Below are 13,545 nucleotides of genomic sequence, written 5' to 3'. Positions count from 1 at the left end.
TAAATAGGCTTCACGCCCAGCACAAAGCCCCATGTGGGGCCCAAATTCACGACTGAGATCAAGACCTGAGGTGAGCTAAGAGTTGGAACACTTAACAGACTGAGCCGTCCAGCTGCCTCCCATTGAGGTGTTTTTTGTTTTTTTGTTTTTTTTGCATAACTTCATAAGCTGATTCTAAAACTATGAAAAATTAAAATGGGCAAGAACAGTCAAGACAACTCTGAAGACAAAAAAGGCAAGGAGAGACTGTCCTAACAGACAACAAGATTTTTTTTTTCATTTTTTAATGTTTATTTATTATTTTTGAGAAAGAGAGACAGAGCATGAGCAGGGGAGGGCAGAGAGACAGGGAGACATGGAATCTGAAGCAGGCTCCAGGCTGCTGTCAGCACAGAACCTGATGTGGGACTTGAACTCACAAACCGCGAGATCATGACCTGAGCTGAAGTTGGACACCTAACCGACTGAACCACCCAGGTGCCCTCTAACAAGAGTAATTATTAAGCAACAATAACTAAGATGATGTACTATGACAAAGAGATGAATAGAGACCAGTGAAACAGAACAGAGGGCATAAAAATTAACTTCTGCACACTGAGAAATAGGCTGGCACTAAAGATCAGTAGGGAAAAGCAGGACTACTTCATAAATGCTGATTCACAGATCAGATGAGATGAACTTATAGAATACCTTTAATAACTCACAGGAAAATAAATACTGAACAATAAACACAAGTTGCAGAAGAGTATATATAATAGAGTTCTCTCTGTCCAATTAATATACATGTTATATAAAAAATGAGAAAAACTGTTGTACATTGTTCAGGAATATATTCATATTCAGCTCAGGTCATGATCTACTATGAATCATGCTGTTAAAAAAATACAGAAATACTTGGCAATAAAATATCAAAATCAGGGCAGTAATTACCTTGGGGATGGATGGAGATCCATGGAGAAGAGTACATGAGCCAGATGGCATGTGAGTACATAAATATTTGCTATCTTACTATTTATACCTTTTCTGAAATCTTGAATTTTTATAATTACAACAAAGAAGAAATTATACAAATTATAATTTTATAATTATAATTTTATTTGACAGAGAGAGAGGAAGAGAACACACATGTGTGCACACAATAGGGGAAGGGGCAGAGAGAGAGAGGGAGAGAGAATCCCAAGCAAGCTCCTCATGGTCAGTGTAGAGCCCGACATGGGGCTCAAACCCATGAACCGTGAGATCATGACCTGAGCCAAAATCAAGCGTCAGATGCTCAACTGACAGAGCCACTCAGACACCCCTATAATTTTTTTTAATTAACAAAAGTTTGAAGCAAGAGTGCAAGGTTTGTAAATCGTGTTAAAAATACTGAACAGTTGGAGCAAAGACTAGGAATAAGGGAATGATAAGAGAAGAAGCTAACAAAACAGAAAGAGACCAGATCCTGCAAGCCTTGTAAAACATACTTTTGTTTTTATCCTATAGGGCAGTCACTGAAAAGTATTAAGCTAGGGAGGTCTAAAAGATTACTCTGACAAGGTATAGGAATACGTTTCCTAATGACAGAGGCTTATTTATCATTTAATCCCTAATCTTAGCATAGTTTTATGACATAGTGATATTCAATAAATATTTGCTAAATTAATGAATTTATGGAAGAGGTTGGGAGGGAGAAGCAGAGAAGTAGAAAGACAAATTAGAAAGCAGTTTTAATAACCCAGGCAGGAAATGTTGGGTTTATAATGATTACCTAAACTTACCATTTCTCTATTTTACAGAAAATAGTAAGATTATAAGAAACTTTCAAGAGACATGAAGTAGAGTAATGATCTTTAACATAAACGTGAAGACCCTGGTTCAAATTAGGCAATGTAATAATTCCATATATACTCACCATTCTTCCGCTCACTAAGTGGAGGCAAATTGGGATTCCTGCCAGGGTGAAGGCCTAGGGTCAGCTCGGGCTGCAAGGAGAGCTCCTGCAGTTCATTGGCAACAGCTTCGCTCTGGGGGCTGGGGGCCGCAGACAGGGATACCAGCACCGGTTCATCATCATTTTCGCCAGCCCCTCCTCCGTCCAGCCCATTCACAGCAATGACGGAAGGGGGCAGGCACACTACACTGGAGAAATCCACTTTGGCTTTCGTGATGGCAACCTGGAAATGGAAGTGGAGACAAAAAGTTTATATGTCACTGTGGAGAGACAGACTATTCTACTGAATACCATTCTAAATTATATTACTGGCAAGCTACCATTAATCTTAAATATTTTTTGTAAAGTAAGCCAGCATCATGTTTTTCTTTTTTACTTTCTATAGCTTATTTATTTTTTATAATTTGCATCCTGTTAGTTAGTTAGCACATGGTGCAGCAATGATTTCAGGAGTAGATTCCTTAAGCCCCTTCCCCGTTTAGCCCATCTCCCCTCCCACAACCCCTCTAGCAACCCTCTGTTTATTCTCTATATTTAAGACTCTCTTATGTTTTTTTTTTTTTTAATTTTTTTTTTCAAGACTCTCTTATGTTTTGTCCCCCTCCCTATTTTTACATTATTTTTGCTTCCCTTCCCTTATGTGCATCTGTTTTGTACCTTAAAGTCCTCATATGAGTGAAGTCATATGATATTTGTCTTTCTCTAATTTCGCTTAGCATAATATGCTCTAATTCCATCCACATAGTTGCAAATGGCAAGATTTCATTCTTTTTGATTGCCCAGTAATACTCCATTGTATATATACACCACATCCTCTTTATCTATTCATTCATCGATGGACATTTGGGCTCTTTCCATACTTTGGCTATTGTTGATAGTGCTGCTATAAACATTGGGGTGCATGTGTCCCTTCGAAACAGCCCACTTTAGACCTAAAGACACCTTCAGATTGAAAGTAAGGGGATGGAGAAGCATCTATCATGCTAATGGTCACCAAAAGAAAGCCAGAGTAGCCATACTTGTATCAAACAATCTAGACTTTATTTTTTTTTTAATTTTTTTTTCAACGTTTTTATTTATTTTTGGGACACAGAGAGACAGAGCATGAACGGGGGAGGGGCAGAGAGAGAGGGAGACACAGAATCGGAAACAGGCTCCAGGCTCTGAGCCATCAGCCCAGAGCCTGACGCGGGGCTCGAACTCAAGGACCGCGAGATCGTGACCTGGCTGAAGTCGGACGCTTAACCGACTGCGCCACCCAGGTGCCCCAAACAATCTAGACTTTAAAATAAAGACTCCAACAAGAGATGAAAAAGGGCATTATATCATAATCAAGGGGTCTATCCACCAAGAAGATCTAACAATTGTAAACATTTATGCTCCAAATGTGGAAGGAAGCACCCAGATATATAAATCAATTAATCACAAACAGAAAGAAACTCATTGATAATAATACCACAATAGTAGGGGACTTCAACACCCCACTTACAACAATGGACAGATCATCTAACCAGAAAATCACCAGGAAACAATGGCTTTGAATGACACACTGGACCAGATGGACTTAACAGATATACTCAGAACATTTCATCCTAAAGCAGCAGAATACACATTCCTCTCCAGTGAACATGGAACATTCTCCAGAATAGATCACATACTGGGACACAAATCAGACCTCAGCAAGTACAAAAAGATCAAGATCGTACCATGCATATTTTCAGACCACAACACTATGAAATTCAAAATCAACCATAAGAAAAAATGTGGAAAGGTAACAAATACTTGGAGACTAAAGAACATCCTACTAAAGAATGAATGGACTAACCAAGAAGTTAAAGAGGAAATTAAAAAGTACATGGAAGCCAATGAAAATGATAACGCCACAGCCCAAAACCTCTGGGATGCAGCAAAGGTGGAGGGAAGTATATAGCAATCCAGGCCTTCCTAAAGAAGGAAGAAAGGTCACAGATACACAACCTAACCATACACCTTAAAAAGCTGGAAAAAGAATGGCAAATAAAAGCCAAACCAGCAGAAGACAGGAAATAATAAAGGTTAGAGCAGAAATCAATGCTATCAAAACCAAAAAAAAAAAAAAAAACAGTAGAAGAGATCCATGAAACCAGAAGCTGGTTCTTTGAAAGAATTAACAAAATTGATAAAGCCCTAGCCAGCATCATTTTTAATTTTAATATTTAGTATGCTCACACAATACACGTAATTTCAAGTCTGATACTGTCCTCAACTACATCACTCAGGAGGACAACATAAAATTAAAATAAAAGCAGCACACATGATGTGTAATGGGATAAAAGGAAATAGTGGCGAAGGAGAAATAGTTATGGAAGAAATGTTACCCTCCAACTCCCAAGGAGAAGTACCTTGAGAACTAACACTTTCATGAATATCCAAAAGGTATTAAAAGTACTATACTGTACCAACATAATCTGGGGTAGAACATTTTTTTTAAGAAAATAATTCCCAGGGCACCTGGCTAGCTCAGCTGGTAGAGCCTGCAACTATTGACTTTGGGGTCATGAGTTCAAGCCCCACGTTGAGCATAGAGTTTACTGTAAAAAAAAAAAAATTCCTAAGCCATTAGATTCCATAAAAAAACATAAACATAGAGATGTATGTTTGATGGATATTTACCCGAATATTTGAACGTACATATTTATTTAATCATAATACCCAGAATGGGATATTAAAAATAAAACACCTGGCAAAATAAGAACAAGATCTTTAAAAATGACAAAGAAAACATTATAACAAGAAAATATTTTCCATAGCATGGATTAATGGTTAGGTGAATTAGGAATATACTCATTCACTGAATCCTACTATGTAGTTATTGAGAATAATTTTTATAAAGAGTTTAATGTGTGGAAAATGCTTATCTAAGCATCTTTAAGAAAGATACAAAAATGTATTTTCATTTATAAAAATACTATACCAAAAACACAAAATGGGTTTTATTTGATCAGACTCTGAACATTTTTTCTTTTTACTTTCTTTGGTTTCCAAATTTTCTCTAAAACATATATATGTTGCTTGTATAATGAAAAAGCTACAGTTCTTAATCTAGAAGAAGGACCTAGGAATTCCCTGCAAACTTTAGTGAGCACTTTAATTTGGAGATAAGGAAATCAACAACAAAATACTGAAAAACTATGAAATGAAGAAAGGCATTGAAAACTAAAAAATAAAAAGACCATCACATTCTATCTTCATGTAAGGCTATAGTGTGACTAAACATGGTCATAGTTCTGATTGATACACTTCATAAAATGTAAAATGGATTGGAAAAGATCCAGATAAGAGCAATTAAGATGGGGGGTTGAAATTAAGAAGAATGAAGATACTAAAGACCCTCTACTCCAAAAAGGCTGGAAGAAGTCTTAACTGAGGCAAGTTCAAAAGAAAAAAGTTAGGAACTCAATACTAGGAGCTTAATATTCTAAGAGGTAGTATGGGCAAACAATGGAGAAGGATTTGGGGGGAGGGTTGAATAATTTTAGGAATTACAAAACAACAAATGTCTAAGAAAATCCAGAATCTAACCTTCAAAAGAATTTTTTCCCATCTTGCCTATGACTTAACCATTTAAGCTGTGTTTTGTCTCTGTGTACTAGGGAAAAAATTGTTACACATGATTAATCCATCTGGCTCAGTACTCCATGAACTCTGAAAGAGCATGTTTGCTTTCCTTAACAGCAGCCTTTTCATACTAAAAAGATTCAATTTTATGAATCAAGGATCCTTTGAGATCTAAACTCCTTAGGACAGCAGTCCTTGATACCCTCCCCCACCCTGATACATATGTACACACGCACATACACACTCATGTGCACATGGATGATGACACACTGAAATGTGTGTTTTTAAAATAACAAAAACTAGTAAATGAGTCCTAAAGGAAAGTAGGAGGAGGGCAGTATTATAACTTCAGCCTAAGACCTAGGAAAAGTAGCTTCACATACAGCAACATGCTTTATATAAGCAATTGTTAATATACAATAAAATATTATTCAGCCATAAGAAAAGAAGGAAATCCTGCCATTTGTGACAGCATGAATGAACCTCAAGGGCATTACACTAAGTGAAATAAGTCAGAGAGAGGAAGACAAATACTGTATGATCTCGCTGAGATTTATGGTTACAAGACAGGGGGTGGGAGGTGGGGAAACTGGATGAAGGTAGTCAAAAGGTACAAACTTCCAGTTAAAGATAAAGAAGTACTGGGGATGTAATATACAACATGAGGACTACAGTTAACACTGCTGTGTGGCATATTTGAAAGTCGTTAAGAGAGTAAATCCTAAAAGTTCTCATCACAGTGAAAAAACCACATTTTTCTTTGTTATATCTGTAAGAGATGATGGATGTTTAAACTAAATGGTGGTCATCATTTCACAGTATATGTGAGTCAAGTCATGCTGTACACCTTAAACTTCTATAGTGCTGCACGTCAATTATATCTCAATAAAACAGGGGAAAGAAAGTTGTGAAATCATTCCTGATTAAGAGTTCACACCTTATACTAGAAAACTATGAAATTTGGCTGAGATGGTAATAACTGTATTCAGTAGACAGACCCTGTGAAATAGTATTTGCATCTTAATTGGCACTCAATAAGTACTTGCTGGGGGAACCTGGCTGGCTCAGTCAGCAGAGCGTGAGACTCTTGACCTTGGGGTCATGAGTCCAAGCCCCACACTGGGGGTAGAGTTTACTTAAAAAAAAAATAAATAAATAAAGTAATTAAAAAAATACATACATACTTGTCTGAACAAAGATAGAAGCAAATGAAAGATACCTAAAGATAATCTGGGGACCAAGACAGGCATCTCTTGAGAAAAATCTGAATGGTACAAGGAAGAATGCGCAAAAGATACAGAACATTAAAAATAATGTGTACGAGGGGCGCCTGGGTGGCGCAGTCGGTTAAGCGTCCGACTTCGGCCAGGTCACGATCTCGCGGTCCGTGAGTTTGAGCCCCGCGTCAGGCTCTGGGCTGATGGCTCAGAGCCTGGAGCCTGTTTCCGATTCTGTGTCTCCCTCTCTCTCTGCCCCTCCCCCGTTCATGCTCTGTCTCTCTCTGTCCCAAAGAAAATAAATAAACGTTAAAAAAAAAAAAATTTTTTTTAAAAAATAATGTGTACGAGTCAAGGGCAGGAACAAGCAAAGCTTATTGTACTTTAGTACTCCTGTTAAACTATTAGGCTAGAATCATATAAAAAGTTCTTCACCAAACAGCAAAGCCCCACGATTTCAGACTTAACTCATTATCTGTGATACTATAACTTGAGACTAAGCAAAATTTTCTGCTACTTAGGTGCTTTGGGGGGGGGGGGGGGGGAGTGGTAACAGAATATAAAGGGTGCCAGCAATTTTACAGTTTACCAGATTAAGAGAAAAATTAAAGTACTGCCTCATAACGTATTCTTTACATGATTACATAAGAGACTAACACACTGAATATTATTATGTAAATGAAAATTTTTCATTTCAAATGAGTTTATCTGTTCATTAAAAATAGTCTGGATGGGGCGCCTGGGTGGCGCAGTCGGTTAAGCGTCCGACTTCAGCCAGGTCACGATCTTGCGGTCCGTGAGTTCGAGCCCCGCGTCGGGCTCTGGGCTGATGGCTCAGAGCCTGGAGCCTGCTTCCCATTCTGTGTCTCCCTCTCTCTCTGCCCCTTCCCCGTTCATGCTCTGTCTCTCTCTGTCCCAAAAATAAATAAAAAACGTTAAAAAAAAAAAAAAAAAGTCTGGCAATAGTACTTGCTTGGGATAGTCTCAGTCCTTTGCAAGATAAAAAAGTTCCAAAGATCTGTTGTACAACAATGTGAATTTACTTAACACTACTGAACAGTACACTTAAAAGTGGTTACGATGGTACATTTAATGTTATGTGTATTTTACCATAAAAATTTCAAAATGGTCTGGAAAGATCTCTGCACAAAAAAGTAACTTACTAAGCTAACTCATATATTTCAATGAGCCTGAAAAAACAAACTACTCTTTAAAATATTCTTTTTTTTTTTAAGTTCATTTATTTTGAGAGAGAGGGAGAGACAGAATCCCAAACAAGCCCCATGCTGCCAGCGCAGTGCCCAACACGGGGCTTGATCTCACAAATTGTGATATCATGATCTGAGCCAAAATCAAGAGTCAGACTCTTAACTGACTGAGCCACCCAGGCACCCCTAAAATATTCTTTAATTTACATCTCATCTTAACTCAGAACAACTTTCCCCCTATTACTTTGAATTAGATGATGATGACGATGATGATATTTGACAAAGATACATCACAGAATACCAAACCTTTCCTTTTTTTTTAATTTCTTTATTTATTGAGGGAGAGAGAGCAAGCGAGAGAATGCACAAGTGGAGGAGGGGCAGTGAGAAGGAAAGACAAAATCCCAAGGAGGCTCCACACCATCAGCACAGAGCCGGATGCGGGTCTCAAACTCATGAACAGTGAGATCATGACCTGAGCTGAGATCAAGAGTCAGATGCTTAACCAACTGCACCACCCAGGCACCCTCAGAATACCAAGTTTTTTCTAAAGCAGCTTGAATTTAAACTGTAGGAGTCTGTAAGTCTGGTGTGCATTTAATGAATACAACCAGTACTTCCAGAAAATGATATTTAAAAAATTAAACCATGGGGCGCCTGGGTGGCTCAGTCAGTTGAGTGACCGAGTTCGGCTCAGGTCACGATCTCACGGTTTGTGAGTTCGAGCCCCACATCAGGCTCTGTGCTGACAGCTCAGAGCCTGGAGCCTGCTTCGGATTCTGTGTCTCCCTCTCTCTCTGTCCCTCCCCCACTCATGCTCTGTCTCTCTTTTTGTCTCAGAAATAAATAAACATTAAAAAAAAAAAAATTAAACTATGGAGGGGCACCTGGGTGTCTCAGTTGTCTAAGCAGCCAACTCTTGATTTTGGCTCAGGTCATGATCTCACGGTCATGGGACTGAGCCCCACCCACATCAGGCTCTGAGCTGGGCATGGAGTCTGCTTGAGATTCTCTCCCTCTACCTGTCTCCCTCTGCCCAGCCCCTCCTTCTCACACCCTCTCTCTCAAAATTCATAAATGAATAAACAAACTGTGGAAAATGGTCCCCGAAAGAAAGTCACCCAAAGTCTAATGCTAGGCCTAAAGGGAAAAATTAAGTTTAAAAAGTGATATTATGGGTGCCTGGGTGGCTCAGTCGGTTGAGCGTCTGACTTCGGCTCAGGTCATGATCTCGCAGTCTGTGGGTTCGAGCCCCACATCTGGCTCTGTGCTGACAGCTTGGAGCTGCTTCAGATTCTGTGTCTCCCTCTCTCTCTGCCCCTCCCCTGCTCATGCTGTCTCTGTCTCAAAAATAAATAAAAAACATTAAAAAAATAATAATAAAAAAATAAAAAATAAAATGTGATATTATTAGAACACATACATCTTAATAGATGAAAGAAAGGAGTATCAAATTCTATAGTGACGTGGACCATGATTGTGCCTGTCAAAGTCTGGAGCGTAAGAAAAAGCTATTTGAAAAACTGTTTTACTGAGTGTTCCATTCAGAATTAATTTACTAGCTTAGTAACTAAGTTCCATATTTATGGGATCATTAAGGGTTTAAAGAGATCACTTAAAATTTATATATATATATATATATATAAAAATAACACCACATATTTTTATTGGGTAAACTACACACTACAGTGGTATCTGTTAATGTAGAGATTTCAAGTTTTAGGGGGGCACTTGGCTGGCTCAGTTGGTAGAGCATGTGACTCTTGATTTCAAGGTCACAAGTTCCAGCCCCATGTTGGGTATAGATATTACTTAAAAAATAAAATACTTAAGGGTCACCTGAGTGGCTCAGTTGAGTGTCCGACTTCAGCTCAGGTCTCATGGTTCATGGGTTTGAGCCCCGTGTCAGGGCTTTGTGCTGACAGCTTAGAGACTGGATGCTTTGGATTCTGTGTCTCCCTCTCTCTCTGCCGCCCCCCCCCCCATCTCAAAAATAAAAGTAAACATTAAAAAGAAATAATAAAATACTTAAAAAGTTTCAGGATATATTCTTTAAAAATGCTAATATTAAACTAGGGGTGCCTGGCTGGCTCAGTTGGTACAGCATCCGCCTCTTGATCTCAGGGTCATGAGTTCAAGCCTCAAACTGGGTGTTGAGCCTACTTAAAACAAAAAAAATAAAACTTTTAAATGCTAATACTAAACTATATTACACAAAACTCTTCCATAAAATCATGGGCCAAGGGGTGGGCGATAGATGAAATAAGAGTGGCACAATGTTGGTAACTGTTGAGGCTGAATATGGGGTACCTGGAGACTCATTATACTATTATTCTCTTTACATTTGTGTATGTTTGATAACATTCCTATGTTTTTTTAAAAAATAAGGTTATTCCATAGAACAAAGTGAAGACTTGGTTAAGACATAAAGCAAGGTTTCCTCAATCTTGACCTTAGAAAATAAGCCAAACAAAAGTCAAAATTAAGCACTGACAAAAGAAAAGAATATTTAGTATAACATACATATATATATATATATATGGAAGATCTATTTTTCTAACAAACCTACTACTTTCTATTCATTTTTAAACAGCCCACAGAAGAAAGTCTTGGTAAATGCTGACAATTTAGAGACAAGATCCAAAAAATGTGGAGGTATAGTCATGGATTAAAATGTCTCCTCCACCAATTCCTGAACACTCCTAAAATTTTACTTACTGTAAAACTTGCATGAAAAAAACCCCTAAAAGGGCAATATTTATCTCAGATTATATGTATCCTTTTATCCAGAAAAACACAAAAGTTGTATCTCAAACAAAACACTCTCTGAAATGTGTCAGAGGAAAAGTAATTAAAATAACCAAAAGGAAAAAAAATCTGCATCATGTTTTAGTGTTGTAAATTTATAATTCTACTCAGCCTAAGATCAAACTTTCTTTTTCATCACAGGATCACCAACTCCAATTTCTTGGCTGCTGATCTGCATCTGATCAGTAGCAGCCAGAACAAAAACAACATGGGGGCAGGGTCATCTCCCACAACCCATCTGTTTCACTCTCTTGCTGGTTTGATTTCGCCTCATCTTTTCTCCACCCCACCCCCATGTTGGGCTGCATGCCTTCTGCTGGTGCCGAGTGGCATATGTAACTAGAAGCAACAGGACAAAATGTGTTAGAGAAATCGAAGAGCTCAGGCAAACAGCTGCTAATTCTAAAAAAGTGTATACTAACAGGATTTTTTATTATGACCCATGACAAAGTCCATTTCATGCAACCAAATGATACGTTCTCCTGAAAAAAAAAAACTTTTTCTGTATAAAAATTGTTTTTAGTCAATTAACAAACGTTCTTTTAGATGGGCAGATTCTTATTTCCTTTGATTTATCTTCAATAGAGTAGATAAACCAAAATCTTACTCTTACTATCTAAATAGATGGATATTTTATCTATTTTTTTATTTAAGGAATATATATATATATATATTTAATTTATACACAAAGGAATTTGAGAACAAGTATTTTCTGAGAGCTTATTATATATGTACTAGGTACTGCCCTGGGTCTTAGAGTAGGTAAGGAAAACATCAAAAACATCAAGTCTTGCCCCCTTATCTCTCTCACTATCGCCCCCATCATCTTCGGATATCTTAAAAACTACTCAGACATCTAAGGACAGCATAGAAAAGGCCTTTCCACTCCCTCTTCATTATAGAAATCATCTAAAACCATGGACTACAAGAAACAAAAATAGAACATCCACCTAAAAACAGTAGAAGGCACATGGAAGAGTAGTGTGGCAAATTAAAGATGGCTGTAAATTCTCTAACACTTGGCCCACTGACAGGTAAGATCTATTTCCCCTCCACTAAATCTGAGCCTGACTGCCTTCACCAATAGAGCACAGCAAAAGTGATGCTATGCCAGTTCCAGGCATAGGCTTTAAAGAACACTGGTAGCTTTTACCTTGGTCCCTTGGGGTCCTGTGTCCCCATACAGAAGTCTAACTACTCTACTGGAGAGACCATAAGAAGAGATCTAGGAGCACCTAGCTGGCTCAGTCAGTAGAGCATGTGACTCTTGATCTCAGGGCTATGAGTTCAACCCCCTTAATGGGTATAGAGGTTACTTAAAAATAAAATCCTTTAAAAAATGAAGAAGAAACCTAAAGAGGTCCGAAAGGAATAGGGATCCAGCTGAGACCAGCCTTCCAAACATCACCACCAAGGTGTCAGGCATTTACACTCTTGGTCCCACCAGACAAGCCCAGCCAGTCACTTGCTGAATGCCACTATGTGGACCCAAGTTAACACCATTTGGAATAGAAGAGTCCCCAAGCTAAGCCCTGCCCAAATTCCTCACCCACAGACTGTGAGATATAATAAATGGCCTCAACATTGGAAACTGAGATAGCATAGTGTGCCTTCAAATTCTAAAAAGAACAGTTTATTTTCAAATGAGAATTGCTTATACAGCCTATCAACCAAGTGTGTGGAGACATTCCAAAGAACAAAAGTTTCCCAAGTAATTTTTTTCAGGAAGCTCCATGAAGCTATGGCCTTTACTCATTTCAGGTTTTCAATTCCACCTGATCATTCTACAGGGAAACAGTCATCCAAGTTTTCCCTCTTCCCCCAACAAAATGGATAATGGTGTAACAACAGAACACTTGTTCAGAGTACTTGTTTCATTTCTTACTTCTCTTAAGCACCCTCTGCTCCAACCATATGTGTCTGTCATGCTTCTCTCTACATGTGACTACATAAAATTGCCTCTTCCTCCGCAACCTACCCCCATCTCCCTATTATCCAACCCCTTTCTATGGTTCAGCTCCTATAAGATACCAGGCTTGCTTCTACTACTGCTCACTTTTACTACTATTATAATGGATTGATCCTCCACTAGACTGTAAGTTTACCGAGGAAAGGAATTTGGTTCCATTGTGTATTTTTTTTAATTTATTGTTTCATTTTTTAAATTTACATCCAAGTTAGTTAGCAAATAGTTCAACAATGATTTCAGAGGTAGATTCCTCAATGCCCTTACCCATTTGGCCCATCCCCCCCACACACACCCCTCCAGCAACCCTTTGTTTGTTCTCTATATTTAAGAGTCTCTTATGTTTTGTCCCCTTCCCTCTTTTTATATTATTTTTGCTTCCCTTCTCTTATGTTCATCTGTTTGGTATCTTAAATTCCTCAAATGAGTGAAGTCATATGATATTTGTCTTTTTCTGACTAATTTCGCTTAGCATAATACCCTCTAGTTCCAACCACGTAGTTGCAAATGGTGTTCCATTGTCTTTTTAACTCAAGTACCTAGATGTAATACTTGACAAAGTATACGAACTCAATAAATATTTGTTAATTTACTGACAATATTATCCTCACAGCAATCACATCATACAAAGTCAGCATTGATACAGAAAAAAAGAGACAAGAAAGTTCTGTCATAGGTATTTATGTTTAAATAGAAATACACAGAAGATCAGAAAAGGCTTCCTGAGAGAGATAATATTAATATTTGAGCATAGCCATAAAAAAGCTAATAGGATTGACAAGGTTCACTTATTTTTCACTTATTCTTTCAACAAAT

At 38.0% G+C, this 13,545-nt stretch overlaps 1 protein-coding gene across 3 annotated transcripts in view; it reads right to left on the bottom strand.

Annotated features, from left to right (window-relative positions):
• MRTFA (myocardin related transcription factor A) overlaps positions 1 to 13,545 on the bottom strand; it is a 213,949-nt gene that overhangs the window by 120,570 nt on the left and 79,834 nt on the right. For all 3 annotated transcript variants that reach the window (XM_086712187.1, XM_086712188.1, XM_086712184.1), the window contains one exon: positions 1,895 to 2,156. The gene's annotated coding sequence lies outside the window, so the exon portion shown is untranslated. The remainder of the gene's footprint in view (positions 1 to 1,894; positions 2,157 to 13,545) is intronic.

Source organism: Puma concolor, chromosome B4, assembly GCF_028749965.1.
Source record: "Puma concolor isolate L17-30 chromosome B4, mPumCon1.1.hap2, whole genome shotgun sequence".
Lineage (NCBI taxonomy): Eukaryota > Metazoa > Chordata > Mammalia > Carnivora > Felidae > Puma > Puma concolor.
The sequence above is the reverse complement of the archived record's forward strand: the minus strand, read 5'-3'. Positions and strand labels throughout refer to the sequence as shown.